The sequence below is a fragment of the Sus scrofa genome, chromosome 5 (assembly GCF_000003025.6).
Source record: "Sus scrofa isolate TJ Tabasco breed Duroc chromosome 5, Sscrofa11.1, whole genome shotgun sequence".
NCBI lineage: Eukaryota > Metazoa > Chordata > Mammalia > Artiodactyla > Suidae > Sus > Sus scrofa.
Window position 1 is genome coordinate 103739845 of NC_010447.5, and position 13339 is coordinate 103753183.

Below are 13339 nucleotides of genomic sequence, written 5' to 3' on the forward strand. Positions count from 1 at the left end.
GCACTGTAGCAGGCTAACATACTAGCTTGCAAGTACTGCAAAATCTCAGGCTGTTTACATTTTTCGACCCTTATAACCTTGAAAGCAGACATTTTTCAGATGAGGTTCTGCCACGTAAAGCATGGCTTCGTAAACATTCTGTTAGGGTTTTGTGTTTTGTGTTTTGTTTTTGGATCATTCAAGCTATACCTAAGCGTTATGGGTCCAGGCATGATGCCTGGGGGGATCTATGCCCTGGGGACTGATCTTAAATATTTTTTATCCTGCAGACATCTTTTTCAAATGTGCTAAATTTATTTATTTATTCAAAGACAATTGTTTGTATTGATGAGCTCTAGCCCCACTACACGCCAGTTAGTGCATGAGATTTCCTTAGCCACAGGCATTGGCATGTGGTCTAAGGGGCTTCAAATAAAGAAAGTTCTAAAGCTCCTGTTCAGGGTTGAGAAAGGGTATATTCTGCACTTTTGGATGGTTTTATATAGGGTATGAGACCTAGAATTAGGAATTATTTTCCTATGAGAGAAAGTATTCTGAAGAAAAGACAACTTCAGAAAGCATGACACAGCCAAGATAATCACAGATAAATGGTGCTGGAGCTGAGCTCAAACCACAACTGAAGAAAACATATTGCTGGACGTTTGGTTACATGAGTCAGAAAATGCCTTTATTTAAGCCACCTTCCAGTGCATTTTCTGAAACTCGCAAGTCTCAGGTTGCTGACTGACATGGTCCGTCTGGCTTTAGAATCCTTCTTCGTAGCCATTGCACCACACTGGCTTATACTTTTACCACTGTAAGGCACCCAAAACAGCTGGTACGTGTAGAACACTGCACAGAAACAAAAAATGAGACTTAAAAAAAATAAGACAACTGGCAGCAAATAATAATCCCAAAGTGGAGTTCCCAGGTGGTACAGTGGGTTAAGGTTCTGGTATTGTCACTGCTATGGCTTGAGTCACGACTGTGGTGCGGGTTCAGTCCCCGGCCCAGAAACTTCCACAGGCCGCAGGTGAAGCCCAAAAAATAATGATAATAACCCCAAAGTTTTCACATGGAATGGAAGAAATAGTCTTCCCTTGTCCAGGGCTGTTGTCATGAAAGTATTCAAAGCTGATACACGGATAAATAACGACTAAGAGCAACGAAAGAGAAAACACTAAAGAAATCACTGAAAGCCATCCAAAGTATTTGGCAAAGGAAGGCATGAACAGTCTTCTGACTATTAATCTGGTCATTGGATGCCCAGAAATAGATATCAAGATCCTAGAGCCAGAATTTCAGAGTTGGCATCAACTGATAAGAGCACAAAACATTTGAAGAATTTCAAGTAGTGGGAATGTTTATGCAGGACACAGCAGTGGGAAATTGATCTGGAAACCAAGGTATGTAGGAAACAGGTCATAAAAGACATCACAATTTGATGTGTTGGCTAATCAGTTTCATCATTTTCCTGAAAGTCAGATGTTTTAATTTGGAAGACAGAGACCATGTATATGTTCAATGTACACTCTGGGACCATAATTACAGAATATGTGTGTGTGTGTGTGTGTGTGTGAGTGTGCGCACGCAGATACACATTTGAAAAGGCTTTAAATTCTAAAAGGGGTCTATGAATGAATAAAAGTTATGAAATCTGTTGGGAGCATCTGCAGGGAAATTTTCCTCAAGTTATACAGTTGGGGATATGAGTCTAGACCCAAGACTGAATATAAATTGGGCAGAAAGTACATGATACTAAATGAAGAGAAGAGAAATCAGGTCAGAGACTATAGACAGTACCCAGGCTAGAAAAGATACAGACAGCATTTAAATCAGGCAACTCAGAGTTTCTGTCGAAAGCAACAATGTCCTTGCTACAATTACGTATAACCATAATGAATCTATAAATATGCATACATTTTAAATCTCCAGGGATAGACTTTCAAAGAGGAGCATTATATAAAAAAGTAGTTTTCTGGCAAATCTCTGGATTAATTTCAGTTATCACTAAGTATGAGATAGGTTTTATTTTACATCTTGATAAATGTCTTTCAGTATGTAGATGACACTAAGTATTTCTGGCTAGCAAAACGTCAATACAGAAATACACTGCAAGAAGAATACAAAAAGTTATGTGAGTGAGAAGAAATGCGAGCAAATATTCTTAGTCAAAATAATCCAAGTTATGCTTGTATGATGGTACTTACAATAGAAGAAGGGAATGACTATGCAAAAGGGCAAAATATACCACTGAAAAGATGGCCAACCTTACTCGTAAGGAAAACACAAAAGCTGTTATACTCAAAGTAGTAAAAATAGTAAATCTGCAAATATTAAGGTATTGGCAAAGAAGTCGATCAATTCTTACAGTGCAGATAGAAGAAAAACCTGGTAAGAGCGCTTTGGAGAAGGATGTGTTAAGACCGAGCAAAGTCGAAGACGTGCACATCCATGGGAAGGCAGGATGACGGCCTCTCCAAAGATGCCTCCCTCTCCATCCCTGAAACCCGTGAGCACAGTCTGTCCATCACATGGCAAGAGGGATTCTGCAGATTTGAGACGGGATGTTATCCAGATGGCCTCAGCATAATCACAGGGGTTCTTATGAGAAAGAGGAGGTAAGAAGGTCAAAGTCAAGGAGATCAAACGCCACAAAATGTTGAGATTTGGCAAAGCTGAGTGGTGGACATGTAGCTGTTCGTCATTCTCTGTCCTTTACTCTCTGATCCCCTCAAGCGTTTCAGACCCAACATTCAACTGAAACCTCCCCCTCCAGACCTCCACTCCCTAAACCAGTCAGGTCTCTCTGGAAAGGCATAAGAAAACAGAGCACTGCTTTTCTGATCTTTTTTCAGAACAGAAAACTAAACAGAAGTAACAGAAAATAGTTATAAAGCCCCGTTGCCCAGATGCTGGAACTCAAAGAGGAGGTCTCCAGGAAATACAAGTTTAACAGGCCCGATGAACGGTGTATAAGGCAGGTCTTCTCAAATTCTGGGGTCTCAAAACCCTTGCAGACCCTTAAAAATTACCGAGGACCACAGTGACCTTTCATTTATGTGGGTTGCATCTGTGGGCATTTACCTATTAACTGAAACTAAGAAGTGTTTAAATAACAATATTGTGCCCTTTGCATGTTAAAACATACATACACATCTTTTGTGAAAAGTAACTCTCTCTTCTAAAACAAAAATAATCATTGAGAAGAGTGGCATTATTCTACCATTTCGTAAAGCTCGTTATAATCTGGCTTAAATAAAAGCCAGCTGGATTCTACTGAGACACAATGTTTTACTTAAAGTATATAGAGATAATCTGACTTCACATAGATCTGTAGCTGAAAAAGAGTCGGTCCACTTTGCGGACCCCTAAAAAATTTGAGGGATCGCCAAAGGTCCCCAGACCCAACAATGAGAACCACCGGTAAAGGGGGGTATTCCTTCTTCCCAGAAGCTAACGATTATGACCAAAGTGTAACCCTGTGACATAACAACATGCTTTAAATTATCCGGTAATCTTAAAAATAATAAAATTACAGAATACCAGAACTATCATTTCCACCCACCCACCATACTCATTCTGAAGCTTAAAAGATAAGTTTTTCAAACAAACACAGGGAAGCGCTTCTTTTATCACTACAAGATAAACTTAAAGCTTTAATAAATATTAGAATGTGAAAAGAGATAATTGGGTTTAAAGGAATTAAATAATTTTGATCCAAGGAACTTGGAAATACTAATAAGTTCATAATGGCTAATGGAGTAAAATTTCCATTCCCACAAGTGTTTCACACTCAAAAGCGGTAAAGAGGTACTGAACAAGCAGCAAGAACTATTTCTTCATTTTATCTACTATTTACTTTCCAGAGGAAAAAAAAAATCAGCCAAGACAAGGAAAATTGGCATACCAAATTATCTGCAACACTATGATAGAACTTTAGAGTAAAAGTGAATTAGCCATATTTTAAGCAGTAATAATTTGCCACTACAGATCTATTTTAATTGAAATGGGTGCTTGGATATCTAAATAAGGTTATTTCAGTTCAGAAATCAGTCAATTAGAGTTATGAAAAAAGGTAGTAATAGTAAAAACAGCAGCACCAACACCACACCCTACCCTGGTTCTTAGGAAGTACAGGGAGAACTACAGGCAAAAAAATTAGCAATCATAGAGAACCATAAATAAAAAACAGCTCCAAGTTCATAGTCCATCTTTATCCTCTTAGCACACATCTCAAGGTACCCAAGCAACATTCTCTGGGCCAGATCCTAATAACTCCTGATAGAAATACAAGAGCCAGAGACTTATTGCATAACTAACTGAAGCTTATCTGGTAAAACTCCAGAAGGGACGGGGAGGAGGCAGAGCATTTTCTCATACAGGTTGTCCTTTATTCTGGAGACATTGAACTCAAAGTCAACACACTCACAGCTCCCATGCATGGGATTCCTGGTTTAAACATTAACTGTGTAACACTGCCAAAAATTAAAAGCAATTACACTTTCTGCAAACTAACAATTTAAAAGTCAGCATAGGTTTGTTTTTGAATAAGCTTCCTTTAGCCTTTTAAAAACTAAGCAGAGAAATTAACCAGATGACGTGTTAACAGGAGCTACATTCAAGATAAAAGAACTCAAGCTGAAGAAATACATTATTTTTAGCATCACAAATTAAACAAATTAGTCAATTAGCAAGGCTGCTAGAAATATGCAGTAAATTTTCCCATCACGAGTTCTATCTAGCAGAGCTGAGGTCCAGTGCATCTTATGAGAATAGACTACGCGTAGCATAATCTCCCAACTTTCAAATTCATATGCTGCAATCAGCACTGTAAATTTAAATTCTGGAACAATGCCCAGGATATTCTGTTAAGTGAAAACCAAGCGTATCCCTGAAAGAAAGAGGTCCCCTCCCTCCATAGTTCATGCACATTTTGCTTCTCAATAGTTTTGGCAACACATTCTTGGAGACTATATTTCACTGGCCTAGCTCTGTGACATCAGTTCTCAAAAGTGATGTGTGTTATTAGCACAATGGGTGGGCAATTTGCAAAAGCACTTTAAATAAACCACAGTTAAATATGATTCATTTTCATTTTCAACAAATATTTGACACCTAGCACCATAAAGAGAGAAAAAAGTTCCTAAAACCATATGGCATATCATAGGAAGTCAAGACTACAACACTTAGGAAGCTGTCTTTGCCAAACGACTGAGATCAGTTTGATTCAGAACTCAAAATTTTTCAGATTTTAGGAAAATAGTGTGGTTATATACCATATGTTACACAACTCTGGGGGGTTAAAGTATCATGCTATTATCAAACACATTAATATCCTGTTGTGAAACATACAACATACACTAACTGGAATAAGGACTAGAAATAGTCTCACATCAGTTCAGGCTAGGCATTATGATTAAATATATATAAATTATATCTATTTCCAATCAAGAGCCCCTTGAGTTGCATGCAAACACAGCAGCAAAAAAGTGAAATCAAATGAAAATATGTGAGCAAAAATTAAATGATATGAGAAAGAGAAGAAGAATATAGAGAAAAAGAAAGTTAGGGCGAAAAGGTCCAAGCTCTCCTTGTATAAACTATACAGGGCTTTTAAGATTTCATGGTCCAGCATGTCCTATGAGCAAACAGAAAGATCAAGGCCACCCAACTGTCCAATGGGAGAGACCAAAGAGAACTTGGGACAGTTCTTTGGGTTTTGTTTTATTGCCATTTAAGTAGGCAGAGTCACACTCAAAAGACACCCACATACTAATTCCTGGAGCCCAGGAATACGCGATACAGCAAAGGAGATTTTGTAGACGACAGGTTACAGACTTTACAATTGGACATTAGTCTGTATTATCTAGGTGAGCCAAATCTACTCATACAAGCTAAAAGCAGAGAACTTTGCCTCTGCTTTTGCCTCTCAAAAGTTCTCTGGCTGGAGCGAGAGAAATCTGAATTATGAGAGGGACCTGCCTCATTGCTGCTGAGGGTGAAGAGGAGGAGACACACGGAAAGCAGCAAAGACCAGCCAGGAAACGGTGGCCTCTGTCCCACGACTGCAAGAAACTGAATCCAGCCACGAGCAAGAAAGAGCTTGGAAGTGAATCCATCCCCAGGAAGAAACGCAGCCTATCCAACATTCTGCTATCAGCCTTGTGAGATTCTAAGCCATCGACCCCTTGGGCCGCACTGTACTCTACAATTCTGACCCACAGAACTATGAGCTAATAAATGGATATTGTTTTAATCCACTAAATCTGTTGTAATTTGTTATGGCAGCAACAGAAAACTAATACACCCATCACTCTGAAAAGCGATGTTGGCCAAATCCAGGTGGTAGTTGTGGCTACACTGTAAGTATGAACTAGTGAAGCTAAACAGAAAAAGGGAGCAGTTCCCATCGTGGCGCAGTGGTTAATGAATCCAACTAGGAACCATGAGGTTTCGGGTTCGATCCCTGGCCTTGCTCAGTGGGTGAAGGATCAGGCGATGCCATGAGCTGTTGTAGGTTGCAGACGCGGCTCGGATCCCGCGTTGCTGTGGCTGTGGCCTAGGCCGGAGGCTACAGCTCTGATTAGACCCCTAGCCTGGGAACCTCCATATCTCGCAGGAGCGGCCCTAGAAAAGACAAAAAAAAAAAAAAAAAAAAAAAAAAATAGAAAAAGGCAGCAGGGATGACCCAACCTGGAGGTAGTCAAGTGGAATTTCAATAAACAAAATATTTTTGAGTAAGTCTGCTACATGCTGGCAGAAAGCGCACTGAAATTTATAAAATAAATATTTTCATTGCTCATGATCACAGTTCCACTTCTCTATTATTTCTGGTATCACCATCAACTGGAATTATAACATCAGGAGTCTTTTACATAAACCAGTTAATAAAACCGAGCACAAAAAGAGAAAAATAATCTCAGTGAAAAGCACTGAGTATCTATTACAGATAAAACAAACTAGTCCAAGGGCAAAGACTGTCATTCAAACGGACTTAAACATTTTAGCAAACATTCAAATACTACTGATCAAGTGATTATATATGGAAGACTATTATTTATGGAAGATGGAATGTTATTTAAATCATATACCGACCACAATTTAGACATGACTATATATAAATAATCCACAGGTATGAGTTGCTTTTTTTTTTCATTTAATGAAATCGTTTTTCAATTGAACTAGAATTAAGCTACAATATTTAGTGTCAGGTGTACAACGATGTGATCTGACATTTATATACATTATGAACTGATTACTACAATAAATCTATCACCATACAAAGTTATTGCAATATTACTGACCACAGCACCCATGCATCCTAGTGACTTACTGCATAAGGAGAACTTTCTGCTTTTTACTCCCCTTCACCTATTTCACACAACACCAGTTCATGCTCTGTACCTGTTTTGTTTGTTGGTTCACTTTTTTTTTTTTTTTTGGCCACACCCATGGCATGTGAAAGTTCCAGGGCCAGAGACTGAACCCTGCTACAGCAGCAACTGGGCCCCCCTGGAATGAAAATGCCGCACCCTTAACCCACTGTACCACAAGGGAACTCCATTGCTTTTGATTCCACTTTTAAGTAAACTCATACAGTATTTGTCTTTGACTCATTTCACTTAGCATAATACCCTCTAGGTCCATCTATGTTGTAGAAAAGCTACACTTTTTATAGCTGAGTAACATTCCCGCACACCATATCTTTATCCATTCCTCTATCGGTTATTACAGGTTGCTTCCATATATTGGTTATTGTAAACAATGCCACAATAAACAGAGATGTGTATATCTTTTTGAATGAGTGTTTTCATTTTCATTGACAAATACTCAGTAGTGGATTTCCTGATCATATGATACTTCTATGTATAATTTTTTGAGGAACTTCCACACTGTTTGCCTTAGTGGCTGTTCTAGGTTGCACTCCCACCAACAGGGAAAGAGGGTTCCCTTTTCTCCATATCCTCGCCAACACTTACTTGTTTTGATAGCAGCCATTCTGACAGATGTAAGGTGTTATCTTATGGTTTTGACTTGCATTTCCCAGCTGGTTAGTGATGATGAACTTTTTTTCACATATTTGTTGGCCATCTGCATGTCTTCCTTGGAAAAATTTCTATTCGAGTCTGCTGTCCATTTTTTAACTGGATTTTTACACTAAATTGTCTAAGTTACTTATATATTTTGGATATTAACCTCTTATAAGACATATCATCTGCAAATACCTTTTCCCACTCAGTAGGTTGCCTTTCCTTCCATCTTGCTCATGGTTTCCTTCGCTATGCAAAACCTTTTTAGTTTGATGTAGTTGCATTTATTTATTTTTGCTTTAGTTGCTCTTACGAGGAGACAGATACCTCCTGCCAAAAAAAGGCAAGACCAACATCAAAGAGTTATACTGCCCATTTTTCTCCTAGGGCTTTTATGACTACAGTCTTACAATTAAGTTTGCAATCCATTTTGAATTTATTTTTCTGTGGTGTGGGAAAGTGGTCATATTGCCAATATCATTTATTGAGGAGATTGTTTTTCTCCACTGTATAATCCTGGCTCCTTGGTCATAAATTAGATTGACCATATAAGCATGTGTTTATTCCTGGGATCTCTATTTTGTTCCATTGATCTGTGTTTGCTTTTGTGCCAGTACCATATAATTTTGATGATGATAACTTTGTTATATAGTTTGAAATCAAGGAACATGACCCCTCTAGCTTTGTTCCTCTTTATTAAGGTTGTTTGAGCTATTCAGGGTCTTTCATGGTTCCACACAAATTTTAGAATTGTCCAGTTTTTTGAAAAATGTCTGTTATTTATTTATTTATTTATTTTGCTTTTTAGGACTACAACCCTTGGCATGTGAAGGTTCCCAGGCGAGGAGTCAAATCAGAGCTATAGCTGGTGGCCTACGCCACAACCACAGCAACACGGGATCCGAGCTGCATCTGAGACCTACACCACAGCTTACTGCAATGCTAGGTCCTTCACCCACTGAGGAAGACCAGGGATCAAACCTGCATCCTCATGGATGCTGGTCAGATTCATTAACCACTGAGCCATGATGGAAGCTCCATGTCTTTGGTATTTTGACAGGGGCTGCACTGAATGTGTAGGCTGCTTTCAGTGGTATGGACAGTTCAACATTACTAATTCTTCCCATTCTTGAACATAGTTTACCTTTCAATTTATTTGTGGAATCTTCAGTTTCTTTCACCCATGTCTTATAGTTTTCTGAGTACAGGTCTTTTATCTCCTTGATTAAATTTATTCCTAGGTGTTTTAGTTATTTTGATGTGATTATAAATGGAATTGTTTTCTTAAATTCTCTGATAGTTCATTATTACTGTATAGAAACACAACATATTTCTGTATATTGAATTTGTATTCTGCAAATTTACTGAATTCATCTATTAGTTCTAATAAATTTTTATGGATTCTTTAGGGTTTTCTATATATAGTATCATGTTATCTGCAAATAGTGAAAGTTTTACTTCTTCCTTTTCAATTTGAATTCCTTCTATCTCTTTTTCTTGTCTAATTGTTGTGGCTAGTACTTTCAACACTACGTTGAATACAAGTGGCAATAGTGAGCATTATTGTCTTATTCCTGACCTTAAAGGAAAAACTTTCAGCTTTTCACAATTGAGTATAATATTAGCTGTGGGTTATAAATGCCCTTTGACTATGTAGAGATATACTCCCTCTATAAACATTTTCTTGAGAGTTTTTATCCTTCCTTTTGTAAATACAGTGTACCACCCTGGTTGATTTAGGGATACTGAACCATCCTTTTATCTCTGAAATAAATTCTACTTGCTCCCACTTTATGATTCATTTAATACATTATTGAATGGGGCTTGCTAATATTTTGTTGAGAATTTTGGCATTTTTTTTTTTCTTTTTGCATGCTTATAGTGACACTGGCCTTTTTTGTGTGGTGTCTTGTCTGGTTTTGGGATCAGGGCAATGCTGGCCTCAAAGAATGGGTTTGGAAGTGTTCCTTCCTCAATTTTTTTAGAATAGTTTTAGAAAGATTGGTACCAACTCTTCTTTACATCTTTGGTGGAATTCACCTGCAAGGGTGACTGGTCCTGGACTTTTGACTTCTGGTAGAATTTTTTATTACGAATTCAGTATCATTAATAGTGACTGGTCTGTTCATATCTCTAGCTCTTCTGGTTGTCTTGGAAGGTTGTCTATTAGAAGGAATTCATCCACTTCTTTTAGGTTGGCCAGTTTGTTGGCGTATAATTGTTCATAGTAATCTTTCATGATCTTTTGTATTTCTGTGATGCCAGTTTTAATTTCCCTTTCATTTCTGATTTTATTTATTTAGGCCTGCTCTCCTTTTCTCATGATGAGTCTGCCTAAAAGTTTATCTGGTTATCTTTTTCAAAAGAACAGGCCTCAGTTTCACTCATCCTTTCTGTTGTGCTTCAGTCTCTGTTTCATTTATTTATGCTATAGTCTTTATTATTTCTTTCTTCTAACTTTAGGTTCTGTTTATTCTTTATCTGTTTTTTTCTTTATGCTTTATTTTTATCTGTTATTCTCTTAGGTGTAAAGTTAGATTGTTCATTTGAGGTTGTTCTTGTTTCCTGAGGTAGGCCTACATTGTTATCCACTTCCCTCTTTAGAACTGCCTTTGCTGCATCCCATAAATTTTGGAATATTGTGGTTATATTTTCATTTGTTTCAAAGTATTTTTTATTTTCTCTTTGATTTCTTCAATAACCCATTGACTATTTAGCAGAATGTTGTTTAGACTCAACATTTGTGGGTTTTTTTCTAGTTGCAGATATTTTGTCCAGTCCATAGGCTGTCTGTTTTATTTATGGTTGTCTCTGCTCTATAAGAGCTTATAAGTTTGACTAGGTCTTATTTGTTTATTCTTCTTTTTATTTCTATTGCCTTAGGAGGCTGACCTAAGAAAACATTTGTATGATTTACATCAGAGAATGTTTTGCCTATGTTTTACTCTAGGAGTTTCATGGTGCCATGTCTTACATTTGTCTTTAAGCCATTGTGAGTTTGTTTTTGTGTGTGCTATGAGGGTGTGTACTAGCTCCATTGGTTTACATGTAGCCATCCAGCTTTCCCAACACCACTTGCTGAAGAGACTGTCTTTTCTCCATTGTATATTCTTGCTTCCTTGTCTAAGATTAATTGACCATAGGTGGGTAGGTTTATTTATGGGATCTTCATTCTGAACCACTGATCCTTGTCCGTTTTGTGCCACACCATTTTGATTACTGCAGCTTTGTAATGTTGTCCAACATCTGGGAGGGTTATGCCTCCTGCTTCCTTCTTTTTCCTCAGGACGGCTTTGGCAATTCAGGGTCTTTAAAGTTCCATACAAATTTTAGGATTATTTGTTCTAGTTCTATGAAAAGTGTCAAGGGCAATTTGATAAGGATCAGTTTAAATTTGTAGATTGCTTTTGATAGTACGGCCATTTTAACATTAATACTTCCAATCCAAGAGCATGTAATATCTTTCCATTTCTTTGAATCTCATCTTCAATTTCCTTTATCAATGTTTTATAGTTCTCAGCATGTAAGTGTTTTACACTCCATGGTTAGGTTTATTCCTAAGTATTTTTAACACAATTTAAAAGGGATTTTTTTTTTTTACATTCCCTTTCTGTTATTTCACTGTTAGCGTAAAGAAATGCAACAGATTTCTGTATGTTAATCTTGTGTCCTACTTCCTTGCTGAGTTTATCAGTTTTAGCAGTTTTTCTGTGGAGTCTTTAGGGTTTTATCTGTAAAGTATCATGTCATTTTTTATATGTAAAAAAACTCACGTCCATCTGCATATACTGACAATTTTATGTCTTTCCTTCCAATCTGGATACATTTTATTTCTTTTTCTTGTCTGATTACTGTGGCTAGGACTTCCAATAGAATAGACGCTGTGAGAGTGAATATCCTTGTCTTGCTCCAGAATGTATCAGCAAGGCTTTCAGCTTTTCACTGTCAAATATTATGCTGGTTATGGTTTTGTCATAAATAACCTATTATTTTGAGATATGTTCCCTCTATACCCACTTTGGTAAGAGTTTTTATCATGAATCGATAATGAATTTCATCAAATGCTTTTTCTGCATCTACTGAGATGATCATATGGTTTTTATCTTTTCTTTTGTTGATGTGGTGTATCATACTAATTGATCTGCATATGGTAAAACTTTTGTGACACTGGGAGGAATCCAAATTGACTGTGGTGTATGATCCTTTTTATATGTTGTTAGATTCAGTTCACTAATATTTTGTTGGGAATTTTTATATCTATATTCATCAAACATATTAGACTATAATTTCCCTTTTTGGTAGTGTCTTTGGTTTTGGTATCAGGATGATGGTGGCTTCATAAAATGTTTTGGGACTGTTCCCTCCTCTTAAATCTTTTGGAAAAGTTTGAGAACGATTGTTTAAGGTTTTCTTTTATGTTTGGTAGAATTCTCCAGTGATGCCATCTGGTCTTGGACTTTGGTTTGCAGGGAGGTGTTTTGGGTTTTGTTTTTAATTTACATATTCTATTTCACTTCTAGTGATTTATCTGTTCAAATTATCTATTTCTTCTTGACTGAGTTTTGATGGATGTGTCCTTCTAGGAACTTGCTTTTTCTAAGGAAGCATCTATAAGCATAAATTAAGCAAGATGAATATTTTATAATTGGAGACTACACTCAAGTTCAAGGTTCAACTGCCTAACTTTTTATAGAAATGACCATAATCACTGCATTTAGACATTTTCTGTACTATGTAGCATAAAAATTTCCAAAGTTCATAGAAGCCAAGGAGTCTAGTAACTAATCTTGTTATATATTATTGTTATATCTTATCATATATTATTTGACATGACCCAGCACTAATATAACCTGAGTTCTACTGTTTTCTCATCAAGCCTAGCACCATAAAATTCAAAAGGACTCTTCAGAAACATTTTTACAGATAGCATCAAAGTGATTTCAGGTCTCCTGAGAATTTTAAGACTTTTCTTTCCTAGGCATGTTTTACTTGCTTTTAATTATAGATTCCCTTATAGCAAACCAACTTTCTTCAAATCAAGTTTTAGCCTTTTTCAAGAATATCCAAAGTAGGATTCATCTTCTCAAAACTGGCTATGCAAAGTATAAACTTACCTTAAGTTTGCCAAGTAATATGTACCTATAAATCACTAAGTAGTTAGATTTGCTTTTTTCAATCTAACCCATTAACTTAAATTTATTGAACTGAAATATCATAAAAAGTTTAAAAAGCCAACAAAATAAAATTTAAACCTAACCATAAAACGCTGGGTGTGTGTATTAGGATGTGTTAGTATTGCCTCAGCATCTGAAGGAGATATCCTGGTC

At 36.9% G+C, this 13339-nt stretch overlaps 1 protein-coding gene across 2 annotated transcripts in view; it reads right to left on the reverse strand.

Moving 5' to 3' along the window:
- Nucleotides 1-13339, reverse strand: part of NAV3 (neuron navigator 3) — an 849425-nt gene that overhangs the window by 726047 nt on the left and 110039 nt on the right. The gene's annotated exons all lie outside the window — the stretch shown is intronic.